This window comes from Haliaeetus albicilla, chromosome 2 (genome assembly GCF_947461875.1).
Source record: "Haliaeetus albicilla chromosome 2, bHalAlb1.1, whole genome shotgun sequence".
Classification (NCBI taxonomy): Eukaryota; Metazoa; Chordata; class Aves; order Accipitriformes; family Accipitridae; genus Haliaeetus; species Haliaeetus albicilla.
In genome coordinates, this window is record NC_091484.1 from 18,921,634 (window position 1) to 18,938,761 (window position 17,128).

The 17,128-nt window shown below is 44.7% G+C and overlaps 1 protein-coding gene across 10 annotated transcripts in view; it reads right to left on the reverse strand.

Moving 5' to 3' along the window:
- The window catches only part of PHF20 (PHD finger protein 20), a 74,427-nt gene extending 61,258 nt beyond the window's left edge, over positions 1-13,169 (reverse strand). For 5 of the 10 annotated variants that reach the window (XM_069808648.1, XM_069808640.1, XM_069808632.1 and 2 more), the window contains exons 1-4: positions 13,036-13,169; positions 9,097-9,145; positions 6,015-6,069; positions 4,239-4,367 (exon numbers count right to left, since the gene is read on the reverse strand). The gene's annotated coding sequence lies outside the window, so the exon portion shown is untranslated. Of the gene's footprint in view, positions 1-1,801; positions 1,940-4,238; positions 4,368-6,014; positions 6,070-9,096; positions 9,146-13,035 lie in introns of those variants that run through there. The other 5 variants (XM_069808588.1, XM_069808600.1, XM_069808609.1 and 2 more) reach the window with 5 other exon arrangements.
- Positions 13,170-17,128: the final 3,959 nt, after the last annotated feature.

Here is a 17,128-nt window from a genome sequence, read left to right on the forward strand (position 1 = left end):
GGCAAAAACACACACAGTAACAATCTTTCAACAGCTACCATGTTAGGGAAACACTCAAGAACACTATGTCACCTCATCACTAAAAATGCAATACAGTTCAAAGATATTAGAAATACATAGTTTCTTTAACCAATTTTAGAAGACTGTCTATACTGCATCCATATTTGCATTGCTTTCTTGCCAATTCTCCACCATTTTAACCAGAAAATAAAAACAGTCTTTATTAAGACATGTTTCCAACAGATAATAGAAAGGTTTAAGAAATCTTGCCAAAGTAGTTTCTCTCAAGGTACATTTAGTGAAAAAGCCTGATCAGGAGTTATTTTTCCCAAATTTTTGTCAGTCATTTCCCACAATTGTAAGATACAAATTACGATCCGTTCCTGTAGTCTTCAAGCTCACAAGATCCAAAAATACAAGTTTTATTCAATACTGTCCTCCTTACAGTAAGGCTGTATCTTGAAGATTCAATTAAAGATGTATAAAACAGACGCATGTGAAATTAAAAAACCTTCTAATCTTACACTACAAGAATAGGGAGACATGCACTGGCAACAGAAATAAGCAGCAGCATTTTGGTTCACACAACGCATAAACAGCAATGATACTGAACTGCATCTATAAAAGGATTAACATTATTTTATGAAGAACTACTCTGAAGTTCAAGTGTGGTTCAGAAATCAAAGATCTTTAGGAAAGTCAAAGCTTTTAATGCAGGGAAAAGCTACTCCATCGACACACTTTTCAAACCAGGCCATTTGCCAAGGGCTGGCCATGGAGGCACCCCCACCACCTCAAGTATTATAACCACAATGCAAAGAAACTTCTCTACCAGAAGATGATCTGCTGTCTTCCTCTAAAGCACTGCTTTTAGACTCATCTGCACTACTGTTAAAGCAGCCTGCAACAGTATGGGGAAAAAAAAAATGCTCTTGCCTGTAAGCTCAATTCACAACACAGTGATTTCACACCAAAAGAAACAATATTTTAGCCACCAAGAAACATTGCAAGTTACTTTTCTGAAGTATCTGGTAACAAACTGTTGAGTTTGCCCAGCATGGATCTGAATCAGTCCAGGACTCAGTCTTTTAATATGGCTAGAGGTTGGGGTGGGGCAGGGATTCAACTACCACCTCCCTAACTTTTAATTGGGAAAGGAGAGGGGGAAGGAAATTAAGGAAAAGTCAGGATGGTTGGGGTTTTACATTCTGATGAAAAATAAACAGTAAGAATTAAAAAAAAATCTGGAAATGCAAACAGCCAGTACAAAGCTACATTCTCTTTTTTAAACAGTTTATCCACCCACACCTCAAACATCCATCATCTTCTCTGCAGATTTACATCATTAAAATACCACTTTCTCACACTAGCAACAGAATTTCATGCCTCCAAATGTGGAGGAGACATTTTGCTTAACACTTGTAGGAGAAATTACACCTGCAAGATGGCTCTTGTGCTAGTAAACTTATTTCTCCTTTTCACTAAGTAGGGACACACAAAGACAACGTACTCCTAAAAGTACTGGAAGTACACTGTTTAAGTTCTCTGCAGTGGTCCGCTTCAGTAACAGCTGCAATCCTGAAGAATGGGAGTCATTTCAGCTCACCTACATGAGGCTGAAGAGGAACATACACATCTCCTGACTTCAGTAACAGGATCTCATACAATAGGGCTTCTATAAATAAACATCAATTTTGGTGAGGAAGGCCTTTATATAGTTTCAGTCAAACATTAAAAAAACAAGTATCACAACTAAAGGGAAGTCTGGAAAAAACAGCAGAAGCCATTTAACCATGTTTACAGAGGCTGCAGATTCCGTGAAAAATTTGAACTCTGTGCACTTTACAGCTAGAAAAGCTGAACATCAGCATTTGTCAGAGCACACACATCCTGCACTTCACTAACTTGGCCAAGCTTGTTACAAGGCAGCTGATCAGAAAGTTGAAATAGGAGAAATTGTATGGGCAAAAATCTCATACCACTGCCTCCTCCCCCAAAGTCATCCTTCCTCTCCCCTCCCAAGTTATGAAACTTGGGCTGCTTTGGGTTCTCACTCACGTTCTGCAACAGGATTTCACTTGACCCAGCAGTCCCTATACTCAGCATGCCTTGCAAAGCCGGCTATCTTTTTCATTTGCAGCTAGTTTCAGGAACAGCTTCCTCAAGCAGATGCATACTTGGTAGAACATTACATAAGAAATTACTCAATAGAGGACCTCAACAATTTTACCCTGAAACATACAGCCTTAGAGCAAGACCAAAACCATATGATACAACTTGCACTGGGAGCCATCACATAGCTCGTCACAAACAAGGCCAACAGGCAACACTAAAGCCCATCCACATTTCACCAGCATGACCTTGACCATATAGAGAACTTAGTTTCTCAGAAAGAAACTAAGGGCCTGCCTCTGCTTCAAGATTTTATATTTCAGCCTCTGTCCTCTCCTGCAAGGACTACTTAAGAACTTTGAACTACATCAAAACAGACTGTTTAACAAACAACCCCAGACTAATCAGACACAGTCACAGCTACATCTCGGAAATAAGAATACTTCACCAGAACATCTCTTCTAAAATTTTCTTCAGCAGAAAATGAATTTGTACTAACTTGGTAACTAAACTGAGACACGAGCAGGCTTTTCACTCCAGTAACTCTGGGAATCCTTTTTTCTCAAGTGCTCAAGACCATGATTAAAACAAGGGGTAGTTACTAGGCCTACCCCCAAAGCTGTACAGCTTTTCTCCAAAACTTCTTATTCCACTATGAGGATTAGACCTGTTTCAGGAACAAATACTCCAGGATTTAGACAAGTCACTACTTCCAACAGAAAATATTTGTAAATCTGCATCTCTGAAAGTACACATTTCTGTTTAAAAGGGAGAGCCTTTTCTTTCCCATAAAAGCCACCATGAAGTATTTTAGCTTTTAAAGACTATTCAGATACTTAGAGGTACCAATCAGGAAGGCACATTTGTATCAGGGCAATTCAGAAGAGAACACACTTACATTAATATCGATCCCTTCAGGGATCATAATTTTTGTTTTTTTAAAACACGTTTTCTGCTCTGCTAACAGCGCGGGTCCTGTATACCTGCACGTGTAACCATTCTTACTCTCTTCAGTTTTAAGCTCTGTCCGTGCTGAGCCCCAAACCTGGCACATCACTAAGTTCCAACAGAAGACGGTTCCTCTTGAAACTGGAGAAATCTTTCATATTATCATACAGAGCAAAACCGAGCAGCTATGGCAAACTTTCACTAACAAGAGCCTCTATTGTTTCCTCTCTGGAAACTACATAATCACTGCTACCTTTTTCAAAACCTTACCTACCTTTGCAAACACTGTTGTCCAAATCACTGATAAGTATGATTAAACCATTCTCTATGTAGTACCACACCAAAACCCCTGCCTTTAAATCAGTCCCACTTCCAAACTTAGTACTGTCTCAATTCAGTACTTCATAAGCAGCTCAGAAAAAAGGCAATTCATTCCCACAACTCAGCCTCTTGTCTCCTTCACTCTTTAGTGCATCTGTGCCAAAGCCAGGAATTTCCCCCCAATCCCCATCAGAACACAATAGAGAAAGAGGAACTCCATGAAAAACCATAGTTCTCTGACTTCATGAAGGAGCATGGTAAACTTTGACAGTTTGCATAAATATAAATTTTCAATGCAAAATAGTACTAAGTTTTATTCTGGATGGTAAGCTTGCTGTCCAATTCCTATGAGGCATTCTATGTCACTGGTGAATCAGTAGGACTACACGGTAGGACAGGTAGCAGGTTAACAAGAAGCACTGGCAAAACCAGGGAGTATAAGTAACTAGCAAGAGATTGTCCTGTGTTGACTGAAGATGCAGCACAGGTGTAACTGAACTGGGATACTGAAGGCAGCCCCAAGATTTGAATTGCAGTTCCTAAACAAGTGACAAGACACAAGCTTGTTCTGTCTCCTTCATATATAGCAGTATAAGCAGTTTCTATGCCAAAACACATTTACAGTCAATTCCACAAAGCCTAGCCTACTCTACCATTCACTCCAGCACCAGTGTTCCAAAACTGCTAACGTATCTATGTGCCCATTTTGAAACTACCAAGGACTAAGTTCAATCACATTTTGCACATAAGGTTTTTATTGCTCTGCAATAGTTAGTTTTGACCTTTTACTTAGACCATCTGCATACATGATACCAAGCCTCACATCTTCATCAGTGGTAAAACAATGAAAGCCTCACCCAGTTCACCCCCTACAATATGCACGCCCCCATCAGGAATGGTCAATCCAGAGAAGTCCATGGTCCCCACCACAATCGGAAGACCTTGCAAGTGGATGAACACAGCCATGCTGTGCTGAAACCACACACCTGCAGATGAGAAAAGGTAATGGCTGTATGAGACTGCAAAACAGTATTTACAGACACCATTTATATTATACAATCCTAATGGCATCTTATGAAGACTAAGTACAAGTCTCACAAACATTTAAACACCACTTTTAAAAATTGTTTTGGCGCTGACTTGGGAAGCTGATTACAACAGACTTTTATTGCCTGTAGACAAAAAAATTCTGCCTACCAGGTTTCGCCTACAGCAGTGTTGCTAGCACTAAGTATGTCTCACTGTATTTTACCCTACATATAAAAACAGAAATAAAACCCCACACCTGTTAAAGTATTAATCCACAAACAGTTTCTGTACTAACTATTCATCTAAGGATCCCTATGCTCCTGCCTCATGTTTTGTTTATGCATACCATTTCATAGCAACATGAGTAAGTTTTAGGACACAACCATGAGTTTCAGAAGATGTCCTTAGCACCGGTATTTCAAAACACATTGTCTCAGATCTTCAGTCAAGCAGTTTTTTAATGCAACAGGAACAGAAACAGGAAAGATTTGAACTGGACATGAAGACCATTAGACACTACAATAAATTCCAAGGAATACTGTATCACCTCTCTTTTTCTATCTAAAAGACTCATTTCAAACAAAACATTGGACTACATGCAGTTCTTATTTGCACCATGTAGGATCCTCAGCTAGATCTCAACCAGCACTGACTTCCTGCTTTCAAGGTTTCCCAGACTCAATCAACAACTACACAAACTCTTTGAGCAACACAACAGTGAAACTGGATCCTGAATTGATACTTAAGATTTCTGTAACAAGAACACTGTACAGCTAATTCCTCAACCCTGAAACATTCCCTTAGTATTAGACTTAGTATTTTATTTCAGACTCCTATTCTTCCTCTAGTTTATACAAGTAGACTAACAAAACTGACACCGGTAAAAATCTAATTTGCTCTCCTCTTCAGTCAAAAGCCAAGACTTACTCAAAGTACTCAGTGACAAAAGTGAAAAGGTGTCAGCAATAAGTTACCCTCCCCAGATCAAGATCCTCACACCCTCCCTATGGTTAGAGGACATCAAGAATGTCATTTTCATCCTCTCAACAACATCCCATGTAACTGTGCTGTCAAATTGGTGGTGAGACTGGGACAGACCAACATGGAAGCAGAAATTATGAACGTGGGTAATTCAACAGAATAGAAAAAATATTTTTCTATAATAAAACCTATTTGAATTACCAAGTGCAATTAAAGAAATAAATACTCATTACTGAAAAAATTCTTTTCAATCATTTGATCATCTCTCATTTAGCTGTTCTGGTTTTCCCTCTTTTTTCCTGTAACACACTAAAGGCAAAAGACAAACACTCTTAAAACACTGAACAAGCAAAAAGATTTGGGAAAAGGATTTAAGTCACACGAAATAAAGCAGGTTTTTCCTAACTAAACATTCAAGAAAATATACTTCAGCAAAACTGCCATTTTTTCCTCCAACTGAAAATGCGCAGTCTTTGTTTTAAGAATATAAGGACTTAATTTAGAAAAATATTATCCACAGTGCCTCTGCAAGAATTAATAAAAACCTCAATTTTAAAACAAAATTTCAAAAGCATAAAGAAAAGCTACAATTAACAAAACCAAGGATCCATGCTTATACTCACCAAGAAAAAACTCGTTGCTTATATGGCTGCAAACATTCCAAACACTGTTGTACAACTATAGGGAAGGAAAAACATAAGTCATGTGAATTCTGAGACTAAAAGTAGATTAGAGTTTGAAAAAATATTTTCTCTACAGCCAACAATATCATACAATAACACCTCTAGAACATCAATTTAATCTGAAAATATTTCAAGACAGAGGGTCAGCAGGCTGCCGTGATCCATATTAGACAGAAACTTATGAGATCCTTACAGACACACAGATACTCCCTCTGCATATCCACATCAAATTTCTCTATCATTTATTTATCCTTTGCCAAACAGAAGCCACCAGTAACTTTATCATTACTCCTACTTTGGCACACCAGATATTTCAGAGTAACACCATTAACTAGGCAAGCAGACAGTGTAACTACCAAACCTTGTATATGCAAGTAACACAAAATTCAAGGTACTGTCTGCAGACATTTAAAGACTAGATCACTGACACGTTAAATCCACCATATGGGCCGAGTTGCACTTAAAGGAAATTACACGCTACAGTCAGTTTTATCTTGTACATTGAGAATGTATGATTCTAGGTGAAATGATAGGCTAAAGATGCAGCACAGATGATCGTAACGAGTTCACCATCTCTTCCAATGGATTGCTAAATATGAAAACAAGAGTTCCTACTGTTGGGTGTTCCCCGCCACCCTTTATCTCATTTATTGGTTGTTTGGTGGGGTTTTTGGCATGGTTTTTTTGTTTGGTTTTTTTTTTTTTTTGCTTTTCCTTTCTCTGTTATTCCAAGTTGCAGAAATTTTTAACTGCTCTCCACACTTTTCTATCTAACTGCTATTTGGTAGATAAGACTTTTAAGCAAGTGTATCTGAAACATTCGAAGATACTTAAATGCAACCAATCTGCCCCAAATCTAACACCCTCTCTTCCTCCCAGGAGTTTACTGAGAACTGCTACTGAGAAACCCCCACAAATATCACTGCATCAATTATACTCCTATCACCCAAACAGTCTTTAACTCTGAGGACAGCAGCTAAAAAAAGAGAAAGCCTCAATTCTGAAATACTAAGTATGGGAAGCAACCTATAAACAAAACCAGACTGCCAAATCTGAGTCAAAGGGTCAAAATGCCTTCTAGATTTGGAAGTACATCAAAATTCTTTTGCAAAACAATTACAGTAGACCGGGATTCACACAACTGAAGTCATCACTTCTGATGTAACATACAATTCCTACACATATTGGTGGATTTCTGCTGCAATACCACAGTGGTTAACAAACTTTTAATAAGTCATCTTTCAGTATGGGTTATTTAAAAAACCAACCAAAACCCTAGGTCAGACACAAGCCTTCAATAAGCTCAAATTACAGATATACTCTTATTTAACAGGCATGGCTTTTCAGTATATACCATGGTAAGACTGATGATTTCTGAATATTTAAAAATATCTTTTAAACTATTCAGAAAGACAGAAAAAAAAAACCTTCTTGCATTTAGAAGTAATTCCAACTGCTGTGAAAAAAACAGCCTAACAAATCAAGGAAAAAACATTACACAGAACACTTCTTTCATTAAAAAAAGCTTCTAGCAACTTAAGACTCTAAACATCTCTATGGTTTTAGATCTTCTTAGTTAAGAAATAATAAATTTAGTGTGAAGGATATTTTAAGGTGCAAATTAATATCAGACAGCCAGAAATCTCTCTAGGAAATTAAGAGCTCAAATGTTTAACAGCTAAAAGACCTGCAGACAGCTCAAGCAAGCTGTGTTGTTTCTTATGGAAGCACAATCTCCAAATCATGAGAGTTCACCATATCAATCCACGCACGTCTAGCCACATGAACACACACAAGCCAAGATGACCAAATGCAGTTAGTTCTCTCCTGTCAACGAAGACATCCTCAGTTGGATAAACTACATTCATCACATGGCAGAGTGATCTGCTTTTTGGTCATACAAGAAATTAACTAAAAGAGTTTCTCCACAACAGTTTCTTCATCCACAAATCCAATTCACATCAATACATGCAAGGCTTCTCCAGACTGCAGGAGTGGCAGAAACAAGCTACAGCTAATTGAATTGTTCTGAGAAGCTTAATTTAGCCCACAGATCGGGCACCCCAATGCCATTTTCCTGTTTTTCTACCTGAACTGAATAAAACCACTTCATCATGCTGAATGCACCAAGTGTAACTGTCCTCAAAAAGACACTTCTCCCCTGCCTAATGGGTATCTATGGGTTCACAGTGCCTTTGTCAAATAAAAATGAAATCAGGAAAAGGAAAAAAGTAGACTGGTTCTCATTACCATTCTATACTCCCTCAGAAGCAAACCCAACAAAAATCCCACAGAACTCCTTGGACAAACTTACTTACAGTGGGACTACATTTTAATATTTGGTTTAGGGTGGTGTTGCAGCAGCCTAAGGTTGAACCTATTGAACAACCTTGGACAAGGTGCTAAGCATTGGAGAGTGGCTTTGCATGACAGATGAGGAAAGGAACCACACATGGGCTCAAAAACTTGTATGACAATTTCACGATTTTGTAAAGACAACAAGTTTCTTCTTAGGTTTCTTCTTAAAAGAACATACCTTTAAGAAACAGGCAGGGTCTGAGAACATGACTTCCATTTGCCTACATATTGTCTGCTTGGCTACAACACTTAGATTACTAATACCATTTTGCACTCAATGCCAATGTTTCAAAGTCAATACAAACATTTAAGTACATTTAAGTATTAAGTCACTCTGAAGTGTTACCGCCTCCATCTCTTCTGAAAGCAATACCCTGGTATTCTAGAGAAGTCCACATTTGAGATAGAAAATTAATGCTTAAGGCTATGTGTTGGTCAGTAAGCTGACCAATTAATTTCTCAGTTTTGACCAGATGTCCTGCCCCTGGCTTTGAGGTTGCTCTGGATATTCCAGCAGCACACTATACACTTACAGCAGTTTGTTGAACCTAAGATTTTTCTTATCAGTGAGCATACACATGTATTTTAGCTATCAGAAGAAAAGATTATGACCAAAAATGAAAGGAGCCAGTAGGAAAGCACAAAAATGATCCAGCAACAGTACCTGCAGCAGTAACTGGACTTGGACTTCTGACTCTTAAGAAGAGGTCTACCTGTAAAAACATCCATTAAAAAAATTTGAGAAACATTTTTCCACAGATAATTTATAGCACCTGCAATATTGGCCACTGAAAATCCCATAGGGCATTGTTTCCAGGCAGTCAGCATATAGGGTTCTGACACTCAGATGTGGCATTCTCAGTTTCATTACTCAATTGCTTCCTGACTGAACAGGATCAAGTCTACCCTACTTGTTGATAAAGAAGAGGATATTTTCCTGACAGTCAAATAAAGGCAAATCTTGCAAGTTACACTGCCACGAGCTTTGATGAAAAACTATGTCTTCATTTAAGATAATGCATTAAGCAGACAAATCGTCTGTGTGCCACACTGTAAGAAGGATGTGACTCGCCCGTTTTATTACAAGAAGGAAAGAAAGGGGTGCACTTCAAGGCTGCTTGTAGACTTGTCCCCCAGCTCAGAGATGAAAGGACAGCAGAAAAAAACAAACAAACAAAAAAAAAAATCAGTGCATCTTTTTGCAAGTTTGATGGCAGCAATACTGAGAAGACAGAACTGCAATCTAGGCAAAGGACTGATGTAAATACAGGGGATCACATAACAAAAAAGCCATTAGCAACTTGCATTATAGCGAAGAAGCAATTAAAGTCTGGTATACTTGCAAGCTCTGCTACACTAACAGAAGCCTTTATGCTTTAAGCCTTCAACTTTAAGATTAACTAAAAACCCAAACTCAGACCCTACTAATGGCACTGTCTTTGTACCACTGATGCACAGGTCTAGGCTAAGGATGCTCAGTTCTGTATCCAGAGCACTAGAGGTGTTCAAGATAGTTTCCTGACTCAAGCACTCTGTGGATCAAGAGCTTATCTCCTTGGGAAAGAAGTGCTGCGTATAAGTAGCAGAAAAAAGAAGTCAGTTTTGAAACTAGTATTTTAACATCAGCAACAAGATCAGGAAAGCTCTTTGGTGCTAACTTCACACTGAAAAAAATACCCCATCCCACACTAAGCAGTGCTTCCCCTCTTTCTTTTAATACAGGCTACCTAGCTAAAAGACACAGCTGGAGACAATAACATCTCTTTTTAACCAATTTCATAAGCCTACCTGAAACAGAGTTCTTCAAAAATAAGGCTGACTGCAGCTGGCTATACCAAAACAAGGCCGGCTCAAAGTTCTTAAGCCCACTCAAACCACACAAAGGCATGTCAACAAACTAACAAGCCTCAAAAAATAAGTAATTATATTCCAACATGCATTATTTTCTGCCACACACATCTGGAGTCAGTCAGCATGGACACATTATAGACCTGCACAATCACTTAAGTCTGGTGCTTGCATCCACAAAAAGCCTGAAAAGCCACCACTTCCAAAAGGTTTTTTGAAACATATAGGCCATGTAGCTATTGGCATTTTGACACCAAGGACAAACCAAGAGCTCGAAGTCACTATTTCTTACCTGAAAAAGTCAGGTAAGCACAAGAAAGCAAAATAAACCTGTAGGCAAGCAAGGAACAGCAGTGTGAAGATGATAAGGTATACATTGAAGCAAAGAAGAAAGGAGTAGACTTGTTCAGCTGTTGAATGAACTATTACGAGCACTTCACAAGACTTCTCAATACAAAGCACCACTAGGTCCAAAGTATATGCAACTTTTCTTTTTTTCTTTAATTTAAAAAAACCCCTGCACCCATGCAATTAGGCAACCATCAAGAATGCAGTTTAAATACTGATGACAACCACTTGCAGGGCTGAACAATAAATCCTCCCCCCATGCGCCCACCCCATGTACATTCTTTAGCTCAGCTCACAACACTGTTGCACAAGTGCTCACATCTGCACAGGATAGTGCCATATGGGCAGAAATGAAGAGCCAAGTGGCAGGGCAGCTTTCCTACTGCAACAGCATCAGTTCCTGTCAAGGTCTGACAAATCACAGCCACAGACAATAACTAGCTTCTAGAGATGCAGTTATAAATAAAATACACAGTTACAGAAAATTTATCATCGCCTACAATTAAATTCGGGATTGCACCCTCCTCTCTTGACCAAGGGGGAGAATTTAGGTCAATATCATTGCCTAGGTTATCCAGGAACTACAAGAGCATAAGAAAGCACTTCAGAGAACTTATCCAATTAAAGGTAAGAATTAATTACATGCTTCTTACATTTCAGTCAAGGCAGCACTGTTACAAGCAATTACTATTCTAGCCTCATTCCCAATTTGACCTTAATTAATTACTCTGGATTACAGACAAGCAGATTTTACTCTCAAACGGCTCAAGTAAAATTTTTTTTCCATTCAAGAGACATCAACAAAGTTATAAGCAAGAATGTAAACTTAACTATTCCACAACCTGACTTAGATCAAATAATGAGTATTCACCTAAACCACCTTCAATTACAAAACTATTAATAAAGTCACACAAAAATTAAAGAGAGAATTATACTATCAGCGATCTTCGTTGCAACTCTTCTCACTTGGCTTTTTTTGGAAACTGGTCCTGTGAAAGGATCCTTGCTCATTATAGAAAATTAAATGAACACAGGTCAAAAGCATCTCTGTTACAGAGATGCTCAGCTACAACCTTCTGTACAGATACCTACAAAAAGTTACTTCAAGTCATTAGCACTGCTTTTAATATTTGTTTTTATTCTCATACTGCATATAGTACTAAATTCTGTACACAGAAAGATATTTATTTTATCCAGCTTGGACTCATCAACATTCAAATATCCCTCCTGATCTATTTTCATGCATTTAGGCTAGAAACATCTCTGATACCAGGAAAATTTTAATAAGTAAAGGAGATACAACCATTTCCCAAAATGGTACTGACAACCTGCTTCGATTAACCAAGCCCTGCTACAGGGCTATGGTTTGCACATCCATGCCAAGCCAACTGGTACAGCAATCCATTTTCGTGGCAATAAGCCCTATCTGAACCTAGGCCTGTCAGGAAAAAGAATATGGTACCTCTCAATTCTGTGCATTAAACAGGTGTGCCATGAAGCAGCTTTCGGGTTAGTGCAAGGATCCACCACTATTTCTGTTCCTTAAAGACATTTTGAAGGGGCAAAATACAGTGGGATGACAATGTGTCCCAGACTTCACACAACACAAAAAGGCCAGAAGCCTCCTGCTGACGGTACTGCCTACGGACACGAACCCCAGCCGCGGAGCACACCTTGTGGGGCAGGTACCCGCCCCACGCGAGGTTCCTCCCCGCTTCGTTCCGCGGGGCCGGGCGAGGAGCAGCGGCCAGCACCCCGCCGAGCCCCCCTCCGGGACGAGCCCCGCCGGGAGCGGCCCCGCGCCGCTTCCTCGCGCGCCGAAGGGGCGAGGCGCCGACAACGGGACCGCGCCGCCGCGCGCGCAACTCCCGCAGCCCCGCTGCTCCCCCGCAGCGCGAGGCCCGCGAGGCGCCGCTCCCGGCCCGCGCGACCCCCAGACCGCGCGACCGGCAGAGCCCCCGCGCCCCGGCCCCGGCTCGGGCTCCGGCGCCGCCGCAAGGTCACTCGGCCGCCCCCGCCGGCCAGGCCCTCGGCGCCTGCACTCGGCCCACACATACTCACCTGCCCGCGCCGGCCGCGCAGCTCCGTCGGCCGCTGGGCGCGGGCGGAGGCGCGGCGGGCGAGAGGGAGCGAGCAAGCGGGCGGGCGAGGGCCGGCCCGCGGCCCGGGCCCCCCGGCCTCAGCACGCCAAGCCGCGACGAGGCGGAAGCGGCCCCCGCTCGGCGCCCCGGGCCCGCAGCGCGGGAGGCGTCGCTCGGCCCGGCCCTTTGTGCGCGGGGACGCGTGCCAGCCGCGCCGCGCCCGGCCGCCCTCCCTCCCCTCCCCTCGCTTCCACCCCACGCCACGCCGCAGAGCGGGCAGGTGGCCCGGCCCGGCCCAGCCCGCCCGGGTGCAGCCGCACTCTTACCGAGGGACCTGTACGGGAAAAAGGGTTAGAACGGAGCCAAACTGCCCCAGGCCCCGCTCCACGGCAAGCCCAACGCCACCGACCGCTCAGCACCACAAAATGGCCGCCTCGATGCGGAGCCACCGGGGGGGCGGGGCCCGCCGGGAGGGGCGGGGGCGGGAGCCCCGCCCCCTCGCAGCTGGCGAGGCGCGCTCTCCCCGCGTGGCGGCGGACGTCGTGCTTGTTGGGTGCTTGAGGCGGGGGGCGGTGTCAGGCGCTGAGGAGGTGATTGGGCGGGAGCTGAGGCAGCGCGGCCCAAGGTGGCCCTGGCCGGGCCAGGTGCCGTCCCGTTACCCCCATGGGAGCGGCACCCGCTCATGGAGCCCGCCCAGCCTCCTGCCGCCTCAGAGGGAAGACCCCGTGCCTCTCCCGCGGCTGCAGCTTCTCACGCCGGGCCCCAGCGGCACCGTGACGCAGCTCTCGGAGTAAACAGCCCTTGGGTGCTGGAGGCCGCAGAGAGCCCTGCTGCCCAAAGCTGGGCAGCCTGCCTGGCAAAAATCCCCAGTGAGGCATCAGGGGCACTCTGCGAGCAGGAGCATGAACCGTTTCGGGGTGGCAGGGGTCCGTACAAAGGTGAAATACAGGCACAAACATAGCAGTCTGACACCTTTGGTCCTCCATGAACCTGGATGGCCAGGCTGCGGGCGTTCCTCCCATGCACTGGCCCTCTGACCATCTCAGCAGCTGTCTGCTGGACTTGGTCCCCTTCGTTGATGTCCCTTGTTCTGGGGAGCCCAGACCTGAACACAGCACTCCAGGTGAGGCCTCACCAGTGCCAAGCGGACGGGGATTGTTAACACCCCTTGGCTGTCTGGCTACCCTTTGGTACAGCCAGAGAACTGGATGTTCTTCTGTCCATACAGAATTGTACAGGGGCAAGTAATCTTTTGTTTGTTTGTTTTATGCTAGGTGATAGCCAAAACCTGACTGACACAGAAGAGCAAAAATCTTTGCGGGCTGAAGTTCTTCGTGTCAAATATTACAGTGTTTGTCACTGTGGGTGAGTAAACTCTTCTGGTTCAGGTGGTTTTCCTGGGATAATCCATTTTCTGCTCAGAGGCCACAGACAAGTGGATGATTGTTGCCTGCCAGGTTTCCAGATCAGAAGAGTAACTGGTGTGGCCAAGGTGTCTGCAGAAGCAGGGCTAGGAGTGCAGGTGCTGCCAGGCTCCAGAGGAGGACACAGCAGGGCCCTGAGTCCAAATGCTTTCCTCTCCTGTCTTCTCCCTCCCGAATACCCACAGGAACTGCTGTCACTGCACAAATCTGGCTGCTCCCATGACATCAGCCTCAGCCCAGTGCCATGAGCGGCACAGGACCCAGAGAGCACAAAGGATGGTTTAAAGCAGAATGGTCCCCGTCACTGTACAGCAACTTGTGTTAATGCTTCTCTGACAGAGCCTGTGAGCTGTCTGCTGGGAATTTGTGGAAGCAGAGTAGCTGGCTAAAAATACCACAACAGGAAAAAAAACTGTGGTAGAAAATGTCGTTATCAGTTTGGATTTATTTTTTAACCTGGAAATCTCACATGGGGTTTTAACATTGCAGGTTTCTAGAAGCAAGGAAAAAAAATGCAGAATTAAAACAGAAAACAGCTAAAAAAAAATAACTCCAAAGTTTTGAGTGAAACAGATTTTTTTTTTTTTTACCAATATGTCAGCATACTGTTTGTGTACTGGGTTTTTTTGAGAGCACCATATTTCATTGAGGAGTTTTCCTCATTTAAAAAAACAAACAAATCTTAGCACATCTACCATGACAGGGCACATGTCAGAATCCACTTCCTTCTCCACAGAAATGGGTCTTTCTAGATCCCACTGGTTTTGAAATGTGGGAAATAACCCTTTGTTCTGCTGTTGCCACCGACACCACATGGCTTTTGGCAGTCCTGGGATGTGTCTATGCCAATTTGTGATATTTCTCCTTGTGCACTGTCCAGGACTCCAGCTGCAGTATCTGATGTCAGCGGCCATGGTTAACATTATCGGAAACCCTCAGATGTTAGACGTACCCGCCTGCTTTGGCTGACCACAGAGTGGCAGCCCTTCCCAGGGAACGGTGCTCCTCCTGCGCTGGCAGCCACCATATGCACCAGTGCTGCCTCTGCCTGTTCCCAGCTGTGTCTCAGACAGATCCCTCACCCCTCCAAGAGCTCAGCTGAATCAATTGGGATCCAGTGTTTCCTCACCCATGAAGGAAACCAATAGATATGGACAAATTAAGCTTTGCAGCCAGGAAGGGTCTGTCTGCCGTGTCTGGAAAGCAATTCAGGTCTCACCTGCAAAGCCTTTATTTATGCTCAGCATAAGCAGCATCATGAACCCCACCTGGCTCACTGTTGGGGAGCAGCAGGAGCAGCATGCTGTGCCAGGACAGGTGAGCTGGAGCTGAGCTGTCAGCAGGACAGGTAGGGCACTGCCCTACCCAGCACAGTGCAGGCCAGCAGTAGATGGGAACAGAGCAGGTCCAGTGGCAGTGTCCAGATGAGCATGCAAGTCCCGCAGCAATAAGGCAGGTCTGAGGTCAAGGGAGGAAGTCGGTCCACGGGTTGGGGTCAGGGTCCAGATCGGCACAGGAGTGGCTGACCTGGCTCAGGCAGAGACCCAAGGGCAAGGGCCTATGATTAGGCAGCATTCCTGAGAAAGAGGGAGAAAGCTCCCAGCGAGGCATCCTCCAGCTCTTTTCCTTCAAGGCCAGCTCTACAGCTGTGCTATCAAAGAGCTGGCCTTGAGCGCAGGCAGCCTCACTGCTGGCACTTCGCTTGCCTGCCGGAGAGCTGAGCTTGTTGTTTGGCCTCCCCATATCTCAACAGAGAAAAATCAGGCACGTGGCAAGGGCAATGCACCGGGCCAGCCTTCTGCCTCCACTTCAGGACCAGAGGAACTGTGCTCAGAAAATGCCTCTTGCTTTGACTATAAAAGGGGGCCAAAGCAGGGAGGCCAGCCAGCCTCTGCACTTGGCTGGAGTAATCCCCTGCAGGGGACCCTGCCCTCCTCCTGACCGGCTACGCAAGGGGCCGGCGGGCGGTTGGGATGTGGGGGGCTTTGTGCCCGCAGGGGTTTGTCTTCACCTGCACAAGGCCCTCGGCTGCCTCCACGCAGCCCAGGCGGGGTCACTGTAGTCTGCACTACTGCAGAAGCTGACTGCTCTGCTGCCTAGAGAGGCAGCGTGTTGTGCAGATCACCAGCCCTGCTGGTGATTACATGGGGGCCAGCACGGCTTGGCAGGGGGTTTACTGACTTATCTGGACATAGTCCCAGCTCTCCACACCGAAGTGCGTGCAGTGGTCCAGGGATGAGTTTTCTGTGTCCAGCTCTCCCCACCAGCCCTCACCCTGCTCGTACCTGCTCTTCTCAGAGCGTTGCTGGAGGTCCCCACAGGTCTGGCTGACCTCCAGGCCTGGTCCCAAGGTGCAGGTAATGGTGGGAGATGAGGGACTCGCCAAGTCAGTGTGCCTTCCTCACAACAGCACTCCACAGCTGGGCAGTTTCTACCTCAGGACAGTTTCTCATCCCTTCTTTGTTGGCCAGAGCCAACATCCAGAGAGGCTGGGAACCGGCTGCAGATCTCCAGGGAAGGATGTCCACCCTCAACCTGTGCCCTTGGTCAGGGCAGGGACAGCCGCATCCATGGAGTGGTGTGGGAGAGACGTGCAAACAAGCAGGCACTTCAGCCATCAATGCACTTAGACACCCCCCACCCCTGCTGATTAAACTGGGAGTAGGGGGGAGGCTGTAGCCCCCTTCCTCTCCTTGTCCTCTTTAGGGCTGTCTGCCTGCAGGTGATAGAGACCCTGCCCTATAGGCCCTTCTGTGGTCCCTCAGGCTATAGGGTCTGGCTGTCTTGCGCTCTTCTGAATGGTTATCCTGTCCTGGGAGTGGGGAGGTGGCACACACCACAGGGACACCCCAGCCCAGTATTTGGGTACTGTTTGCAATTGCAGCACCTTCACCTTCCCCAGCAGACACCAAGGCTAGGTCATTCTGGGAGAAGCTGCACCTCGCAGCTGAAACAATCCAATAGCTCACTGCCCTCAAAAGAGAGGGTCCTGCTC